The 21,763-nt window shown below is 41.7% G+C and overlaps 1 pseudogene; it reads right to left on the reverse strand.

The window, feature by feature from the left end:
- Window positions 1–10,347: 10,347 nt before the first annotated feature.
- Window positions 10,348–19,520, reverse strand: LOC120105472 (annotated as a pseudogene).
- Between the last annotated feature and the right edge of the window lie 2,243 nt (window positions 19,521–21,763).

The following is a 21,763-nucleotide window of genomic DNA, read 5'->3' on the forward strand; positions in this document are numbered from 1 at the left end:
AAATATCAAGCATGTTTTGGGTTAAAATGTTTAACCCGTTCTTTCCGCATAAAATTTTTGAAATTCATGCTTAGCCCTCTGCACGCACACCATCACTAACAGGGTGGTTGGGGTATTCCTGTTGGTGCACACTCCTGGCCGGCGAGGTTGGAGCACCTTGTTGCTGTTTGGAGGGCGTCCAAGCAATGGAGTCATCAGCAAAGCGGGTCAGCCTCCTAGTACACCCATGTCCACTCCCTCGTGTCATATCAACCTGCACCAGTTATTTTCAACATCTTAAGATTGCTTAAAGAAATCTAGAGTGTATTTTAACAAGTCATTAGATGTTTTTTCCCACTCACACTCATCCGAACCTAAACCCTAAAATACCTAAACTTTAAGTTCTGATACCACTATATCATGCCCCAAACCCAACACCTGGGTCGACCACGTGATCGCATGAGCCCTAGAGTAATGCCCTAAAGATCATACAAGGCCTAAAATAAACAAAAATCTGATAGCTCCACAATAAATCAATTATTTCAAATAGATAAATCCAACATATCCAATTAATCAAGCTGGTTTAGTTACAAGATCTTCAAACGTTCATTGGTATCAAAGAAAAATAAACTAACCAATAACTTTGATACTCGAACTTCATGCCTAACCCATATGAAACTATGCATCCTGCGACTCTAAAAAAAAGAAGGGGTGGTGAGCTTCACTGCCCAGTAAAAATTCCTAAATATCCACACCAATACAATAATATAAGTTTGAAAATAGCAAGAAATCGTTGCACACATTACGAAATCACAAACCAACTATCAATAATGCTTAAGTGATTAGTATAAATAAATACATCAAATATCACTGGAAATTTAGCTACTCAAGAGTGATATATCATGCGATATCTCATAAATCTTTATTAGTATTTTCAATATTTTTCATTTCATTTTTTTTTAACTTGATCGAGATCAATTATCTTTTCGACTTTGGGCCAAATCTCAATCACATTTTCAGCTTGTGATTGGGCCTGCCAAGATATCACATTTTCAGCCTATGATAGGGACTGCTATAGTTTCACATTTTCAACTTGTGACGGGGTGTACAGAATACTGCTCAACGTCCTCTTGTTTGAAGGATTGTTCTCCTACAGAACCAAATCAATGTTAAAAATTACCCGAGGTGTTCAACAACCCAGAACCCGCTACTGATCGACTAAAGGGTCCACCATCATATAGCAACGCAGGACTATCCAACAACCCTCACAACCAATGATTTCTCTGAATCAAGCTAAACTGAGAAATTACCAGCAAGAAGAGAGAAACTAGAGAGAGGAGAGAGAAAGATAAGGAATGAGTAGAGAACTGAGAGGACTCAGTTTCTTCCCTCTTCTCGATTAGAGGGAAGTGTTTGGCAGCGGGCAACCACCCATGGTCGGCGACGCCCCGTGGTTGACGGCCCATGGTAGTGCCGGCGGAGCGCTACGCCATGGGCCGATCGAAATTCTCCAAGAAGAGGGGGGAAAAGAAAAAAACTAACCCTAGCTTGAAAGAGGGAGGAGGAACCCAGAAAGGTCGCTCCTTCACCGCCTGAGAGGCGAACATGGTGGGATCACAGCATGAGATCAAATATATAACGATAAATAGCCCAAACGGAGACAATGCTATCTTCCGGAAGTACTTACGCGAGCGGATGATAGTTGCCGTCGGTCTCTCCCTTGTCGGTAATTGAACGGTAGATCGTTGTGCACCCATAACGCCTGTCCTTGTGAAAAATCTTGCTTAATAAAGTATTTTTTCATTGCCTTGTTACTTTGTCTGTACTATTTCACAAAAGTTCTGGCATAGTTTTTTTTTTATGGTTACTACTATTTAAGTTTTAAGATATTTTTTTTTTATGGTTACTACTATTTAAGTTTTCTTTGGATGCTAGTAATTCAATCGACGTGCAAGAACATAATTGATTTGGATTAGATTTTGAGAGACATAAATGATTGTAGACTGAAGTTTCTAAATGATTCAAAATGACAGCCTTGGTAATTTATAATTGTACCAAATACATTAGTTGCAGCATATATATCATGTTGATGAAGCACTTTTTTTTATTAGAATGTCCATAAAGTACTTGACCTCAAGAGTTTAAATAGTTAGTTTACTCAAAAAAAAATTTAATTAAATTTATTAGCAAATAGGTTGGTATTAATATGTCAAGTTTAACAACTATAAGGGGAAAAAAAGAAAGGGAAAAAATAAGTAATAGTCCCAATGCTTTCTCCCTCTCTCCCTATATAAAAACGAGCTATGCTTCTCTTAAAAGAAAAAGGTATCTACTTTTCATATTCAAAGTCAATAACAGAATATTCAAATCGAAGATCCATACTATTACTTATGATCTATGCTACAAAAAATGTGTAGAAACTAAATATCATATATTTTTAGTGATTTTTAACTTATGCATCATGTAGACACAAAAATGGATGATTTTTATTGTACTAGTATATTAAAGCATATGATAAACTATTTGCATCAGAAATCCATCTTATTTATCATGATCTGCACATGTTAGAACATCTATAAATTGAAAATTCATTGATTCTGATTCTTAAATCACAACAAAATAAGGGTCTTAAATTATGTTAACCATTCATTTTTGCACCCACTCAAGGCGCTATAAACTACTAAAACACGTCATTTCTAACTGTTTTTAGTTATATAGATCATAAGCAATAGGGTCAATCTTTAATTTAGATGGTTCATTATTAATTTTGAGCTCGAGAGAAGTAGATAGCTCTCCTCTCATCAAGAAGAGCTTAAACGGAGAAAGTTTATAAGGACCCATGTAGACATATGTTGTATTTTCACATTGGCTATGCACCGAGTAGATTTTGGATATTTATATAGGATCAAAGAACTTAAATAACATCCTTTGGCTAGCTTTTTTGGGTGAAGTCCTAAATTGTTACACCTTGAAATAAGATCATTCACAATCGACAACACTTTCAACATCTAAATTTTGACCACTCCGAAGGAATGGCAAGAAGACCAGGTAGAGGGGCGGAGCTTGAGAACCCATTGTCGTTGCCTTCTTGAAAACTAGGCGAAGAGGTACTATGAGATGAGGGACTGGGAGTTACAGAAATATTGAAACTTGAACTGGAAATAAGGTCCGAGTCTACGGAGATTGAAAGTTAGAGTCCGGCCAATGAGGGACCGGCTATCAACTTCCCCAGAACTTATCTTTCTCCGCATTGGCAAAGCTATTGCCGCTGCACTGCAATGGCATTTTCCTTGCACACCCACCTATTTGATCGATCCTATCCCAATGCTTTGATTCTGAACTCCTTGATGCAGTTGCATAATAGCAAGATGATCTCATCGCAGCTCTCAAACGGCCCACGGAGAGCATGCACTGTAAGAACCCATATTTTTTTTTTTTTTGGGTTTGGGCCGACCCCTAGGCCACTACGCTGGGGCCAACCTAAGGGCCCCGGCTGTTTAGCCATGAGGCAGGGGAGGAAGACTCCCGATTGGAGTCTTCCTCTCCTCCTTCACCGAACTCCCCCAAATCCATTGGAAAGGGAAAAAAAAATAGAGGAAAAAGGGGGATCAAATCTTACCAAAATTGAACCAATTCTCTTCTATAAAAGATCCCTTTCCCCTCTTTCTAGGGCATCAATCGAGTGCTCTTTCAAAAGAGAGAGAGAGAGAGAGAGAGATCCGTGAGAAGCTTGGGTTGTTCACCATCGGGCCGGCCGGAGGAGTTCGCCGGAGGTGAGGTAAGGTCCCCCTCCTCCTTCTCCTTGTCTTTAGGCCACTGTTTTTCTTGGAAATCCGGCCGGCAAGCCGCCGGATCGATGTGAACCAAACTCCCCTGTTTCGGTTTGCTTTTTCTCTTCTGTTCCGGCCGGCCGTCGCCGGTCGGGGCGCATCGCCAGCACCGCCGGGGCCGTCATTCATGGGGCAGTGTCGACCATAGGCCGCCGCCATCAAGTTTCTCCGCCAATCGAGAGGAAGGAAGAGAGGGAGAGAGAGAGAGAACCACCCACTTCCCTCTTCTTTGTTCTTCTCCCTCTCTAGTTGCTCTCTCTTAATGCTATGATTTCTCTAGAGTTTAATTTAGGGAGATCATGGACTATTGGTTAGTCCTGGGGTGATAGATACTGGTGGATCCTTTAGAGGATCCATAAAGATTTTTGGGTTGCCAGATATTTTGGATAATTTTTAATGATGACTTATTCTGTAGGAAAACAATTTGTTGGACGAAAGGACGCTGAGCAGGGTTCTGCATATCCGGATTTATAGATCGCCGTGAGGGCGGATGATTAGTCTGTCTGAGTTAACAAAGTTTAAGAATCCTTGTACGCCAATCCTGCATGATATAAATATTTTTGCACCATATATGTATGATATGCTATGATCCAGACAAATCAAAAATAGTTTTATATTAAATTATATTTTGATCGTGTTGGCTTGTGATTGATATTATGATGGATGCGTGTATGCGTATAACCTGTACCTGCATAATTAGATTTTTGGATGTGGTGCTATAGACTAACCTTGTTATTATTAGCTGCCCTGTCACGGGCTAGAAACGTGGCTGTAGTTAGTCTATAGTTGTACATAAAAAGGGATGATATATGGATGTAAAATTGATTAAACAAACATGGACTTTGGGCCGTTTCGTTATTATTGGTTTGCCCGTCACAGGCTCTAAGTGTGACAATATTGGTTTGCCCGTCAAAAGTTCTAAGTGTGACACTATTGGTTTGCCCATCACAGGCTCTAAGTGTGACAATGTTAGTTTGTCCGTCACAGGCTCTAAGTGTGACAATGTTGGTTTGCCCGTCACAGGCTCTAAGTGTGACACTATTGGTTTGCCCCATTACGGGCTGGAAACGTGACCGAGATTTAGCCCAAAGTCGGAAAGATAATTGATCTGGATCTAGTTTAAAAGGAATGGAATTGAAAGCATTGAAAACATTAAAGAAGATATTTGAGATATTGTATGACATATCACTTTTGAGTGGCTAGATTTCTATTGATATTTGACTTACATATTTATACCGATTATTCGAGTTTTTGCTAGCCGATATATGATTTCATGATATGTGCATCGATTTGTCGTGGTTTTCAAATTCATATTATTATTGTGTTGGTATGGATATGTAGGGATTCTTACTAGGCTGTAAAGCTCAACCCCCTTCTTGTTTCTTTTTCAGAGTTGCAGGATGCATAGACATGGATGGGATGAGCGCAAAATGCGAGTATGAGAGTCATTAGTTAGTTTATCTTGATATCAATGAACATTAAAAGCCTTTTTAATTGAACCAATTTGATTATCTGAACATGTTGGATTTGTCAATTTGAATCAATTAATTAGTTATGGATTTATTGGATTTTTGTTTATCTTAGGCCTTGCATGATCTTTAGGGCATTGCTCTAGGGCTCATGCGGCCGGTCGTGTACCAGACCCGGGTGCTGGGTTCGGGGCGTGACATGCACCTTGGCATTGCATTCTTTGCTGGGACCAAAACAGTATCCATGTCTGGTATTCCTCCATCCATGCCAACTGCTTCATCTTATCCTTCACCTTTTCTTTTACTTCATTAAGTAAATGGAGAAAGATTTACAAGCACCAAAGAAGAAACAAAAGTTGCTGGAGAAACAGGCTTTAAGGTTCAATGAGAGCAACAATGACCTAAAAAACAGAAAATGTTTTGTCAAGGTTTGTAGGTGTAAAGGCCACGTTTGAGTTGGGCCGGCCTTTGAGCAAGGGCGGCCCAACATGTGAAAAGGGGGAGGGAGTCTCCCGATTGAAATGCCCTCCTTCCCCTGTTTCAGAAATTTTTCCCTCCTCCTGAATCCACCGGAAGGGAGTTATAGGGTGATAAAACCCTACCAAAATCTCCTCTCTCTCTCCCTAGGGCATCAACCGAGAGCCCTCCCACACACACACAAAAAAAAAGGAAAGAGATTGGAGTTCTACCTTGCCGCGGGAAGGATCGGAGCATTCGCCGTCGATCCGGTCGGGAGGATCTTGCCGGAGGCAAGGTGAGCACCTTCTCCTCCTCCTCCTTCGTTTTTGGCCATTACTTCTTTGGGAATGTGGCCAGGAAGCCGTCGGATTGATGGAGAAGCCGAGCCCTGTTCGGCCTGCTCCTCTTCCATTCTGGCCGGCCGTCGTCGGGTGTGGCACCACCGGCACCACCATGGGCCGACGGCCATGGGGCGTCGCCGGCCATGGGCCACCTGTTGTCGAGCACTTTCCTTTCCGTCGGGAAGGAGGAAGGAAGAGGGAGAGAGAGAGAGATCCAACTCTCTCATCTTTGTTATTTTATTGACGGGAAGGAGGAAGAAAGAGAGAGAGAGAGAGAGAGAACAACCGCTTCCATCTTCCTTACTCTTCTCCCTCTCTAGTTGCTCTCTTTTATTGCTTTGTTTTCTCTCTAGTTCAATATAGGGAGATCATGGACTGTTGGTTAGTCCTGGGGTGCTAGATACTGGTGGACCCTTAAGAGGATCTCTAGAGAGTTTTGGGTTTTTATATATATATTTTGGATAATTTTAATATTGATTTGGTTCTGTAGGGGAACAATCTGTTGGACGAGAGGACATTGAGCAGGATTCCGTGCATTCCGGTTCTTTATCACCGTGAGGGCGGGTGATTGGTTGTCTAAGTTTTCAACAAAAGGTAAGGATCCTCGTACGTCAATCCTGCATGATAAAAATAATTTTTGCACCTATTTATGTATATGTTCTATGATCCAAATAAGAAAGAAGCAAACTAATTTTATATTAAATTATGTTTTAATCGTATTCGCTTGTGATTGGTATCATGATGGATGCATGCATGCGCATAACCTACACCTACATGATTGGACTGATGGATGTGGTGCTCTAAACTAACCACGTGATATTGGTTGCCCCGTCACGGGCTGGAAACGTGACCGTGGTTAGTCTAAAGCCATATATATATATATATATATATATATATATATATATATATATATATATATATATAAAGGAATTGATGTGTGGATGTAAATTGGATTGTATGAAAACGGATTTTGGGTTTATCTTGTTATTATGGCAGGCCCCGTCACATGCTAAAAATATGGTACTTTGGTAGGCCCCCTCACAGGCTAGAAATGTGGAACTATAATGTGCAAGCCCGCCACAGGTTGAAAATGTGATACTTTGGTAGGCCCCCTCACAAGTTAGACATGTGGAACTATAATGTGTAGGCCCCGCCACAGGCTGAAAATATGATACTTTGGCAAGCCCCATCACAGGCTAGAAATGTGGAACTATAATGTGCAGGCCTTGCTACAGGCTGAAAATGTGATAATTTGGTAGCCCCACCATAAGCTGAGAAATGTGATCGAGATTTGACCCAAAGTCGGAGAGATAATTGATCCGGATCAAGTTGAAGAAAAAGCATTGAAACTATAATAAAGATTTATAAGCTATCATATGCTATATCATTCTTGTGTAGCTGGACTTTTATTGATGTTTGATGTACATACTTATATTGATTATTTGAGCTTTTGATAGCCGGTATATGACTTCATGATATATGCATCGATTTGTCAGGGTTTTCAAATTCACAATATTATTATGTTGGTATGGATGTGTAGGGATTCTTACTGGGCTGTAAAGCTCATCCTCCTTCTTTTCGTTTTCTCTTTTCAGAGTTGCAGGATGCATAAACATGGATGGGTTGGGCGCGGAGCGCGAGTATCAAAGTCATTAGCTAGTTAGTTAGTTTACTTTTCTTTGAAGTCGATGAACATTTGAAGATCTTGTAATTGAACTAAAATTGATTATCTGGACATGTTGGATTTGTCAATTTGAATAAATTAATCAGTTGTGGTTTTATTGGATTTTTGTTTATCTTAGGCTTTGCATGTTCTTTAGGGTATTGCTCTATGTCTCATGCAGCCGATCATGTGCCGGACCCGGGTGATGGGTTCGGGGCGTGACAGGGTGGTATCAGAGCTTAAGGTTTAAGTATCGTAGGGATTAGGTTCAAGTGAGAGTGAGTGGGGGAAGAATATTAAATGACTTACTAAAGTACCCTCTAGATACATTTTTCATTGCAATCTTAAAATGTTTAAAGTAACTTGTTTAGGTTGATATGGCACGAGGGAGTGGACGTGGGCATAATAGGAGGCCGACTCGCTTTGCCGATGGCTCCGCTGCTTGGACGCCCTTCGAACAACAAGAAGGTGTTCCACCCTCGCCGGCCAGGAGTATGCACCAGCAGGAACACCACGTCAACCCTGTTGGTAGTGCTTTGGAGATGGAAACCCCGGAAACTCCAAGGACAAGAACCTCAGGTGAGCCTGGAATTCAGCCTAATGAACCACTGAGTGCTTCTCAGAAGATGCAAGCAATGATGCAACAACAAGCTACTTCCCGTTCAGACATGATGAGAATGATGGAGATGCAACAACGCTTCATGGAACAACAACAACAATTTATGCAGTAACAGTTACAGCACCAGCAGCAGCAGGTGTCTCCTCAGTATCTACAGGGAGCTGCAAGTTGGCGAGGGCAGGTTAGATTATTACGATTCTGAGAGCAGAAGTTCCAAAAAAGCTCTGAATGTATCTCATACGAACATTGCAAGTCTAAATTCACTGATAGCAATCCAGCAAAGCTAACAAGCAAATTAAGCAAACATTGTTGGGATCCCACTCATGCCGCAGAAAATTCCAAAAAAATTCTGCGCGCAGCGGAAGAGGAATGCACGAGATCCCATTCATCGCATGAATGTATTTTAAAATCGATGTTCGTAGATAGATTAGGATTAAATACTTTTTACATGATTAGAAAGATCAGATCTTCACCTTGTGCGGGTAGATGATCACTGCAAACTGATGATCGTGGTATTTTATGAAAGTTCGTTTGAAGCCGCACACGCGTCCGGCCTCTACGGGTATCCACATGAGGCAGAGGACCAATCGAAGCCTTTGAATCTCCCCGGGGTGCTAGCTCCCTTGCAAAGAAGATTTTGGATGGATGAATCTCTTTCTTTTTGCAGCAAACAACTCCTTGCTTCACTACAAAAGAAAGGATATCTCCCGGCGCTTTTTCTGGTCTCTCCCAACGCTTTTAAGCGTCGGCGAATTTCCAGCCCACGCATCCCAAAGCGTGGGTCAGACGTCGGGTAGGTGGGCGTGGGTCGGGTTTAACCCGACGCGTCAAAAAAGCGTCGTCGCTCTATGCCGACGCTTTTAAGCGTCGTTCATTTTATACAAACCCGACGCTTAAAAGCGTCGGCGTACTTTAACCCACGCTTCCCACCGTATTTTGTGTTGGACTATGCCGACGCTTTTAAGCGTCGTTCATTTTATACAAACCCGACGCTTAAAAGCGTCGGCGTACTTCAACCCACGCTTCCCACCGTATTTTGTGTTGGACTATGCTGATGCTTAAAAGCGTCGGCTTATGCTACTTGAGCGACGCAATAAAGCGTCGTTAAACATCAAACCTATGGGATGCGAACTAAGACCTTAATCCATTGTCCAATACCGCCCTACCCACCAAAATTACCCTTTCACATGCTTGCATCCTCCGCGGTTCACTCTCGCAGACACCTCCACTTTTATTGATTTCAAACAACCAGCCAACGAACCATAGGAGATTATTTCTTCCTTTTATTGAAATTTTGCAATAATAGAAATACTACAGTATGGCCTGGATATCACAAATTTGAAATATTAAAACATCTTCTGCGCACACATAAATAGGATAGGATGGCATATATCTGATCCTTTCCAAACCCACCTTATCTAATAAGCCACCCCTTTTTATATTATATTACTTAATTGTAATCCTGAATGGTCCATCATCCTGATGAGTAAAACCCATAATTTGTTAAGTCTTCGGATATACCTTGGCCGCTGACCAGAACTCTGGTTTCCACCCTCAAGGCCTTGTCACCCTGATTTCTATTCTGTTCTCTGAACAAATAGTAATTGAAGCAAGATTAATCACATACGTAGAATTATTACTGAAAAGATTAATTACCTCCAGATTTAGGCTACCTGCAAAAAACAAGAATACAGCTCATCTGTCCCAAACGTTTCTATAAAGCCAGAGTGCTGAGAGTATATATATATACTCTCAATACATACAAGTATGAAAGTACCAAATATAATGATAGTCTTTTTTTTATTCTAAATATTATCTGACACTTCTAAACCAATTATACAAAAATAGAATTAGAAGAATAAATGCTCAGATCAAATTCCAACATAAGGAACAAAACAAATCGTCCTTTCTTTAAGTTGGCAGAAATCATAAGTTTGTCACCCACAAGCAGAACACAGTGGTGCAGCCAAAAAAATCAGACGGAGGCTATATTTTAAAGATAATACTAGTATATAACCTGCATGATGCATAAGGTACAATTTTTGTTCCTTCTTCCAACTATTCTTCAAATACAATATAGCAATATAATAATTATAACAAACAGAAGGCTTCAATAATTCTATTGCACATTAAACAATTAACTTTAATGATGGCCGAGTAGAAGCCCCCATCATTTTCCGCTGTGTATATCTTTCTGTCTGTCTCAACATCAAAAATAGTCACCACATTTTCCGCTGCTGCTGCTAAATACTGTCCAATGTAAGGCTGAAACCTAACTTGCACTGTACCACCCTGTTTGACCAACAATAAAGAATTAATACATGATCACAATTAACTACAACCAAAGGTGAACATATAAAAGCATAATCATGAAAACTAACCTTAGAAACACGTGAGCATGAAAACTGGCTGACACTCCATAACCGAATTTCACCATTGCCATCACAAGAGCAGGGGAGATCTGTCTTCTTTGGATGAAAATCAAGAGATGTCACCTGGGAGTTGTGCCCATTGAATACATGCAAACAATAACTCGGCTGCAAAACAAGCCGAGATACTCAAATATCAGAGAGTTGATAACATTAAGAAATAAGAGATACACTTTAAGCATCTCTTTATCAGAGAGTTGGATACTCAACAAGCATGTCAAACTAGCAGGGAAAGTCATAAGAAATAAGAGATATCTTTAGCAAAACCTCCAAATATCAATCTGCAGAGATCAATAACATTAAGACCTCTATATGATATCATATAAAAAAATAAGCAGCTTAGAGAAAAACTCAAAAACTTTATAGTCTTTCACAAGGTACCTGTCTAGCAGTAAATAAAGTTCTGGGCTGGTTAAGAGTCCTAGGCTTCAGAGAAGCATTAACAAAAAATTGCTATTGGAGATAAAGAAAATGCATGCTCTGTTTGATCCAGTGATCCCTGCATGATGGTTGAAACAACTGAATTGGCAACTTCACTGCTGCCGTGTTCATACATTCCTGGACAGGCAAAATTTGCAAATTCCACATCTCAAGGCTTCACCTGCTCCCTGGGTGCGAGCATTTTTTGATAGCTGATTTTGAATAGACTTTGACTAATGACAACCTTATCAAGCCAAGGTGGTCAGGAGATATCCACTTGTGTAATCTGCGAAGTTGGTGTATAGATAACCATCAGTTGTTCATCAAATGCTTGTATCAGGCCCATTTGGGAGCATCAGTCTTGTTGGTTTCAATGCCAGTTGGCATCTCTACCAACAGCATAGTGTAAATGGAGGCAGGGCCATCTGCTGCCCTGAAATAGGATTTGCTGTTAGTTACCTTCAGGAGTCCTGGGCTTTGCTGTTAGCCGCCTTCAGTACTTTTAATCCTCTTGGAGTGTAAGATCATCCCTATTAAATATAAGAAAAATGCTTGTTATTCGCCAGATAAGCACCGAAGACAGCTACACTTGAAACCAAAACCTTCAGCAAGAATTTTCTGCCGAGCCTCATAACCCATGCTAACATCAATATAGCAGATCCGCAGTTCCTCACCTAAACCAGTTAAAATATTAATTAATTATCAAGACAATTAGCTTCCATTCATAGTAGAAAAGAAAAGGATAGTATAATGCAAATAATTTCATAAGGTAACTGGAACAAAGATTGTGCCTTAACAGACCTGCTTCGATGTCATGGACAGCCTTCAATTTTGCATTTGCATTCTCTATCCATAATATATGTGTATTTGGATCCCACCTGAGAATGCTGGAACTCCACATCTCTAAATCGCCTCCCTCGGGGCATATTGTTACCTGGTATGTACAAAAAAGAATCAATATTTGGTTAAATGATAAATTTATACTAAATAAAGGGCTAATAAAAGAGAATACAATTTGTTGAACATATTTCATGGTTGCTACATTATAGTACCCAATATTCTTAAATTGTCAAATTGACATTATTTACAGTATACGGGCTTGGTATGGAGCTGTAACGAGACATGGTACAACTACTGTGCCAACTCTAATAGTACACCATACCGACCCGTCCCATATTGATAAGTTAATGATACAGGATCCAATGGCAAGATTATAATTCTTGATTTTATCAATATTATACATTATTTATATGTTCACAACGACATTGTATTTGACAATCCGACTAAAATTATATAAAAAGCTAGAGCAACTTAAATGAAATAAGATCTGTCTTGTGGAACTTGATGAAGTTTAAAGGAAGTTGACCTATGGGATCCCATTAACAGACCAATTTTACTAGTCAAAGAGTCAGTACTAGTCACGTTATGGTATTGTTAACCCTGCCGATAGGCTAGTTTCTAGGCTCAAGTTACCAAATTAAACTTTAAATGGAGTCAGATATTGAGCAGGACTTTGCAACTACTGCTAAATATATTAATGCAAGAGGTAGTAAAGCTTATCCGGTCATATTAGATTTTATCTCCTTTGTTTCTCCTTATAAATCTCTATATTTCTCCCAACAATCTTAAAATTCTTCCCATGGTTTCTGAAAATTTCTTTATTTCATTACTGAATCAAACAGTCAGCTTTAATTTAAAAATATCAATCACATTACACCATGTATGTCTGCCCTCATCAAACTCTTTTAATACACCTTAACTTCACCTTTTCCAAGCTGAAAGATTTCGGACTCCTTTAGAACTCCCTGGACCGAGTAAAAACATTCTTTTCCTAAAACAGAAAAAAGAAGAAAAAAAAAGGATCAAGTAGGTACAGGACTATGCAAGCCACAAGCATCAAGAGATTTGTTCCCCTGCACTTGTGGTACGCCTCAAGCAGCAATGTATGCAATTTTTCAAGTACATGCTCACAGGCACAAAAAAAAAGGAGTAAGCTAGACCTCAAGCTCCTCACTTTTACCATATAACAAGATACATTACTTTTACTGTTCCACATAGCAGCAATTATAATCAAGATTCCCATCAGTATTCCAGGACACAAAAAACTCTTAACACCTATTCCCCCATATATTTCCAAAAATAACTCATATTAATTTCAATGGACAAAAAATATTTGAACTACATGAATGAACAACAGGGAACCCGATACTTTCCCGATTAAAATCCTCAGAAAAACCGAGAAACATCATTTGCCTAAGAAAGAAGTGCATACCTGAGATCAGAGAAGACAACGGCTCGCGAGCTTCAAACTCGGATCTCAACGCCGTTAATCTGTTCCAAAATCTTAACCCTTGTTCCCCAACAGCTCCGATGTGGTAATTAGCTTCGGAATCCAGCCACTGGTGACGCCTCTGGATCGATCCACTGTAACCCTGCGAAGATTGAAAGAAGGGAGGAAGAAGGGGTGAAGAATAAGAGGTGAGATTGGGTATGGGAATGCGGGGAGCAGCAAAGTGAGAGCAAACGATACCCTTACCGTGGCCCAAAAAACCCTAAAATTAAAGGCTGCTACCGTCCCAACTTGAAACCCTAGAGAGGAATCCCCTTTTCTTTTCTTTCTTTTCCATAATGGAATTTTTTTTCTGGATATGGTACGAAGAACCGAATCCAGGGGCGCTTCACCAGCTTCCCCTTTGTTTCCTCTCAAAGGCCCTGGGGTCGGTCGTTCGGCAACACGGAAGCTTTGCAGAAGGAGGCGGAGAAGGAGGAGAACAAGCGAGAAGAAGGGAGCGGAGGGAGGAGGAGAAAAATACCTCGGTTGGTCGGTCGGTCGGCGCCGGAGAGGAGGGAGGAGGAGAAGGGGTTGGAGTCGGACGGCCGGCACCGGAGAGGAGCAAGACGGAAGTGAACACGGAAGCTCGAGCAGCGCCGGAGAGGAGAAATAAGGGCTCGATCGGGGTCGGTCGCTGGTGTGCTCGCATTCGACGACGCTTATAAGCGTCGTTGTAGGTCTGGAAGAACAACGACGCGTAATAGCGTCGCCCTATAACCAATTCCCACGCTTCCGAGCGTGAGTTGGAAATATGGACTATGACGACGCTTAAAAGCGTCGTTTATTCCTTTGAATTGCCGACGCTTATGATAAGCGTCGGCAAAAGTTCAAGGGAGGCCAAATTTGCCGACGCTTTTCCATAGCGTCGGCATTGAAGCGTCGGCTTTGCTTCTTTCTTTTGTAGTGCTTGCTCTCCCTTGAACAAGAAGGATTGGAGAAAGAAGAATAAAAAGGGAGCAACAAGTTGCAGCCTTTTTATTTTGGGTGGAAGAAGGAAGGGAGAAAGGAGAGCCAACCCCTCCTCCTTTTTCTTTTGTTGGCGGCTGCTAAGAGGGATTAGAGAGGGTCTTTCACGGCTGAAAAGGGGTTGAAAATCTCTTATTTGGCGTGGGCCCCTTTCCCTCTTTTAATTAGCCGTGTGGAGCTCCTAAAAAATAGGAGCTCCATGTTTATCTTTTAGGAAAGAGGAGGGGCGGTACGCCCCTCCCTCTTTTCCTCACGTAAAGAGCCAAGGGAAGAGAAATTCTTCCATGTATGGCTGCCCCTTTATCCCCTTTTTAAATAGCGTATGGAGCTCCTAAAAAATAGGAGCTCCATCCTTATCTCAAGAGAGGCGTACGCCCCTCTTGGTGCCGCACCAAAGAAACATGAGAGGAGGGGGCGTACCCCCTCCTCTTGTGTGCATCTAATCCTCATGTAATGAGGATTAGGTGGTCCCTCAAATTAGAGATCTAATCTAATTAGATCTCTACCAAATTATGAACCAATTTGGATTTATAAAAGTCCTAATCCAATTAGGACCTAATTGAATCATGACTCAATTGAATTCTTCAATTCTAATCTAATTAGGAGTCATCTTAATTTATTAGATTAAAATTAATTAGGACTTAAGAAATTCTAATTCAATTAGGACTTTAGAAATCCTACTCCAAGTAGGACTCTAATTTAATTTGAAATCCTAATCCAATTAGGACTCTAGGAATCCTACTCCAAGTAGAACTCATATTTAATATGATCAAGTCCAATTAAATTAAATCTAATTAATTCAATTAAATTGCAATACAATTGCAATTACTCCTTCTTCAACTCACTAACTCTTAGTGGGTTACACCAATTATCAATCAAATTGATAATTATGAATTATTTGGGATTCCAAATCACAATTCAACCATCGGATCGGTCAATACCTCTAATGTGTGTGATCCCATAGGTTCTATTCTGTCTGGTAGTGAGATATATTACGATCTCCATCACAATATCATTGAAAACTCCTTTCAATGGGTTGGAACAATTCCAACTCAACTCACCAGGGATCATCGATCATCAAGATAGTTCATGTGACTCTCACCATCCACCAGTGACATGTAGCAGCATGTAGTGGCAACCCAGCAGAATGGAATGATGAACTTCTAGATGCAGTTATCGTATGATACAGTCTTTCTATCATGGATCCCTGCAGAACGGAGGTCATGGATAACTCGTCAAACCCCGTCGTCTGTCATATGTCTAGATTTATTCGACTTAAGTTCGAGAGTGGAAAACTCTTTCTCCACTGTTCATACTGCCCCGGCCGAGGTCTTACGAACTCAGTCGTATAAATCACATAGGATCACTCCTTATCTACCAAGGTCGATAGATTCCATGTAGGTGCATACCCTACTCCTACAGTGAACCTACTGCAGCCAATCTACACTACATGGATCCATATGGCTAGAGACCATGTATACGTGCAGTTAAATTGCAATAATCTTACTGGGAATAGCTGAAGCACCGCAGGTCAAAGGACTAGTCACACTACTGCAACATCAAGCAAGTCACTGACGAGTGGATAGACATCCAAGTGACTTCTTGTCTTGGTCACGCTCAGTACCCTTGTTCTCTAACAAGCACCTGCATTATCACTTCAGTGTCCCTACACTGTGGACTCGAGTCTCGTCCATCCATAAGGAAAGCGATCTGTGCACTGATCTCATCGGATCGATCACCGTCCTCATGATGATCCATTGATCAGGAGCATTTAGAAATTAATCACCAATGATACATGGCTCAAATTCTCAACTCTTGAGAATATGTATCATCATCTTATTAATTTCTTGGACGATTCATAGATACATAAACAATATGAAAGAAAAGAATGCCCATTTATTAATCAATAATAATAAAGTTAAGTACAAAATTATGTCCCGGAATTAATAATGTGTCGGTCAGATTGGATTCTGGGGCATACTTCTAACAAACATAGCAGGGCTCCTGAGGGCAATTATGCATGCAGTCTACTACATTCAGTACCATTCTTTTGTAAATTTGCATAGAACATGGAAATGATGGTGGGTGACTATTCAATGAATGAAATGTGAGAGATAATGCATAAAAATACTAAAATGATTTCTCAAAAGAGTTTGTGCATGCCATCCTGCAAATTCTAGCTTCCATAAATCAGCTAAGACTGCCTACAGCAATCAAAACCAGATAACATATGCCAAGCTATGGTACATTAAAGATAATGGAATATGCATGGGCAATACTGATCGGACTTCAATTATATGGAAAATACGAGGATTTAAGTTATTCTTCACTCAATTACACGAGGACATGAAGGGTGTGTAACTTCACATCTGAGTACATGACGCCTTGACCATTATTAGTATACCAATTACTTATGCTACAAGAACATTCAACACTTCATAGACGTGGAATGAAGCTACAACTTTGCGATGCTATTGGAAAAATACAAAGTGGACTCACTTAGATGGTATGCGGAGCTTGGGAAGTCCTGGGCATCTTCACACATTAGAACTCCTTGATGCTGTGCTTTTAACTTGAGAGCCGATAGAAGTGGTACTCCGTGTTTGGGAACTTTGATTCGATGACAAGTCTGAGAAGAAATTTATGTTCTCCGGGCTTTCCGCAAGAATTTGAAGTGATCTTGGAATAGGAGGCATGTTCATTTCTAGAAAGCCCTCTAAAGTTTGAACAACCTGTCCCATCGTTGGCCTGGATCTTTCATCGTCCTGAATGCACCAGTAAGCAACTTTGCAAGCTCTTTCGAGCTCTTCGATACTCACATCATCACCCAATCTATGATCCACCAAGCTTTGGACATCCCCTTGCACGAGTCTGTTCGCAGCCAATGCAGGAAAACATGCAGCTTTTTCTTCCTCTATCCGCTCTAAGTTTCTCCTGCCAGATATAATTTCCAAAAGCATCATCCCGTAGCTGTAGACATCAGCTTTGGTAGTGATGGCTACCCCAGTTAGCCATTCAGGTGCGAGATAACCTCTTGTTCCTCTCATCGTAGTCAATACTCGGCTGAAATCCCGGCCTACAAGCTTTGCCAGACCGAAGTCTGCCACTTTTGGAACAAAGGACGCATCCAGTAGAATGTTTTCTGGCTTTATATCGCAGTGTATAATGCAGTCCCTGCACTCCTCGTGGAGATAAGCCAATCCTCTAGCAGTTCCAAGAGCAATTCGGTGCCTCGTGTTCCAGTCCAAGACCATGGAATTGTTCTGGAACAGCTGGGTATCCAGAGAACCCTTTGGCATGAATTCATAAACCAGCAACCTTTTGGCGCCTTCGGAGCAAAACCCAAGAAGTCGAATCACGTTCACATGCTGCACCATTCCAATCGTGCTCACCTCGGACCGGAACTGCTTCTCTCCCTGACGAAGGCCTTCAAGCTTCTTTACAGCTATGGCGGTCGAATCCGGCAAGAACCCCTTGAACACCGAACCGAAACCTCCTCCACCCAATTTCTCGGAGAAGTTCTTGGTGAAATGCTGCAGGTCGCTGTATCTGAATGGCACCAGAACTCTCCCTACTGCTTTAACAGCATGAATCCTCCGCCTCTTCCGGCACCTCCAGATCAGCACCCATATGATAGCCACACAAACTACCAAGCCCGCAACCGCACCGGGGACGGCCCCGTCGACGGCCCCGTCGACGGCCGTTCCCTTCTTGCTCGTGGAGTCTGGCAGCTCCGAAGCAGCCAGCCGAAGGTAAAGGGTTACATCCGATCCGTCTTGCTCCTGTAGATTCATTAAATCCCCGTGCCACACGAAACACCCACCATTAAATAAGTAAGCAGTACAAGAGCAATCATTCAAACAGGCTGATTCACAATCTTCAGCACTCCCAGCATCTAAATTCTGAGCATTTTCTGGCAACTTCACACTATCCATCGGATAAAACCCATCTTTCCTGACATTCGCGAGTTGTTGCTACCGCACTGCAATGGAGTGCTCCTAACGCAACCCCCTGTTCGATCCAGCAAATCCCATTCGGTCTGGTTCCGCGCCACAAAACCCTTGATGCATTTGCAGAATGTCCCACTGCTCTCGCTGCAGCTCCCGAACGGCCCGCAGAGACAATACACTTTGCACTGCGCTCTCGGCTGGGCCCAGAGCAGTTTCCACGTCTGGGAATCTTCCATCCATGTGAACTGCCTCATCTGCCCTGAGAGGTCTATTATAATCCTCGAGATGATCGAGGGATATGTAACAGAGTAAGTCAAGTACTCCTCGTCATTATCGTAATCGTATTTTAAGTCGTATTTATAATTCTTCATCATTCCCGGCGGCAAACCAAAGTCTTCTCCATCCCAATACCATCCAGACGTATTCCACTGAATGAAGGCTCCGTTGCTTCCGTCGAATTCAAAGGAGAAGATCCCAGGAGCTGGGTCAGCTGTGCTCCTCCAGGAGATGAGTCTTTGGTTCAGGCCGAGCTTGCCTCCGGGGAGCCAGGTATCGGTGGGGTGGTCGATGCTCTGCCACAAGATCATGGAGGAGTTGGAGCCACCTGCAAGCACAAGGTTTCCAGTGTCTCGGAGAACCGCTACAGTGGATTTGGCGGAGATGCTGGCGTTAGTGGACCAGATTTGGGCTTTGGACTGGTTGAGGAGAACCAAGTTTCCATCGTCAGAGAGCCTGAGCTCGGATTTGGTCTTGTCTGAGACAGGGGTTTCTCTGTTGGCTACCCAGACGGGGGTTTGCTGTGAGACTTTTTTGTACCAGATGCCTATGTAGTATTTGGAGGAGTTACTTGGAGAGAAGAAGCCCAGAACAAAGTCGCCTCCTTTGGAGGTTAGCTTCTGGTCCCCTGAGATGGAGGAGTTGGAAGAGATGGTGTCAGCTGAGAAGGAGAGAGGGCTTTGGAGAGCTAAGAACAGGAGGAACAGGAGGAGAGAGAAGGAAGGGGAAGGAAAGGGAGACGGGGTTTTGGGAAGAGCCATGGCTGCAACGCTGTGAGATGGAAAACAGGCATAGGACTGAGGATAAGGGGAGGAAGTAGAAATACTGAGGACAAATGATATATTTTTTTTAAAATTTGACAAATGATTTTATTGACGCGTGACTCCGACCCATTAGACTTTGACCAAGTCATGGTGCTAGATTACTAAAGATATCCTTTCTTTTGGTTTCAAGTGTTTAGACTGAAGTAGCCACTTGACTAAGGCACTGTTTGAGGGATTTTTGGAGAATCAAAAAGCATTTTCGGACCTTTCAAAAGTTCTTTTAGATGAAATAGGAATGTTTGGTAAAATGATATATTTTTAAAAAATTTGACAAACGATTGTATTGACTCGTGACTCCGACTCATTAGACTTTGAATAAGTCATGGTGCCAAATTACTAAAGATACCTCTTCTTTTTGTTTCAAGTGTTTAGACTGGAATACCCACTTGACTAAGTTGTAGGAGTTCAGAGGATAAGAGTATATCTGACAGAAGAATATACAGAGTGAATTATTTCTCAAATAAAAATAAATTAAAAAAAGACTACAATGTGAATTGGTGCAAGAGTTCAAGCGCAATGTCTACATGGCATTGTGTACTTGGTGAGAGCCAGTTTTTGAGGATTTCAACAATAAATTATATTCTAGACATCTTGTAAAACCTCAGGAAAGGAAAAAAAAAAGAGGCTCATGGGCAGGCCCGAAGAGGCGAGGCCTAGCCCGACCTATGCTCGGCCCATGAGGGAAAAAGGGGAAGAAGACCCTAGCTGGGAGTCTTCTTCCTCCCCGAATCCGGTGGAGAAGAAGGCATCTCGAAACAACCTGAGTTCGATTCGAATTCGAAGATCTTGCCTATAAATCTGATCCCCTTCTCCTCCTCAGATTTCCACCCCATGAATCGCCGCCAATTTCGAGTTGCTTTTTCGAGTTCTTCCCTTGATTCCTCACCAAAAACGTCATCAGATTGTCGCCGGACTGAGGTAAGACCTGAGCCATCCCCTCTTCTTCTCCTGGCCATCTAGCCATCGATTTATTTTGAATTAAGCCGGCAAATCACCGGGCCTTCATCCAAAAATAGAGTACTTTGCCTGGGCCCCTTTTCTTCCTTGTTCCGCCACCACCAGCCGTCGGGTTTGGCTAGGTTTTACCGCAGTCAAGGAACCCCTGAGATCATGTAGTGGTGCGTTAAGAGAAAAACAACCACTGTCTTGGCCAAGATGGGAGGATCTCTTCTTCATTTTTCTATTGTTCTTTCATCCTCTTTTCTTGCTTTTGCCGGCCACCACCGCCGACAAGGATCGTCGTTATAGGGCCGCCAGGACCGAGTGGAGGGGCTACGGTGGACACTGATCATGGAGTCCTTCCGGAATGGTTGAGAGGGAGAGGGAGAGGAATGTGTCTCCCTTATTTCGGAAAGAAGGGGAGTGGAGAAGAAGAGAGTTCTTCTCTCTTTTCTCTCTTTCTCTCTCTAATTTTTCTCTCTTCTCTCTTAGGGTTTCTCTCTCTAGCTTGATTCGGCGAGATCATTATTTTGAGGACTACTGGATAGTCCTTGAGTGCTAGTGGACCCTTTGGAGGATCAATGGAGGGTTCTCGTTTGTCATATACCCGGATAAATTCTAATGTTGACTTGGTTCTATAGGAGAACAATCTGTTGGACGAGAGAACATTGAGCAGGATTCTGCATACTCTATTCGTAGATCGTGGTGTGGGCAGGTGATTAGTCTGTCTGGATTGTCAGTAAAAAGGTAAAAATCTTTGTAGGCCGACCTGCATGATATAAATACTTTTGTACCTATATATGTATGATATGCTATGGTCCAAATAAAGTAAGAATAGTTTTATATTAATTTGTATTTTGATCATATTTGCTTGTGATTGGTATTATGATGGATGCATGTATGCGCATAACTTACATTTGCATAATCAGACTAATGGATGTGGTGCTCTAGATAACCATGCTATATATTGATTGCCTCATCATGAGCTGGAAATATGACTATGATTAGTTTAAAATTGGAAATGAATAAAAAGAAATTGATGTATGGATGTGAATTAATTAAATAAACGGAAACTTTGGGCTTATCTCGTTACTATTGATTGCCCCGTCACAGGCTAGAAATGTGATATTATCGATTGCCCTGTCACAGGCTGGAAATATGATATTATCGATTACCCCGTCATAGGCTGAAAATGTGATATTATCGATTGCTCCATCACAAACTAGAAATGTAATAACATGACCGAAATTTAGCCCAAAGTTGATAA

Source organism: Phoenix dactylifera, unplaced genomic scaffold (genome assembly GCF_009389715.1).
Source record: "Phoenix dactylifera cultivar Barhee BC4 unplaced genomic scaffold, palm_55x_up_171113_PBpolish2nd_filt_p 000294F, whole genome shotgun sequence".
Classification (NCBI taxonomy): Eukaryota; Viridiplantae; Streptophyta; class Magnoliopsida; order Arecales; family Arecaceae; genus Phoenix; species Phoenix dactylifera.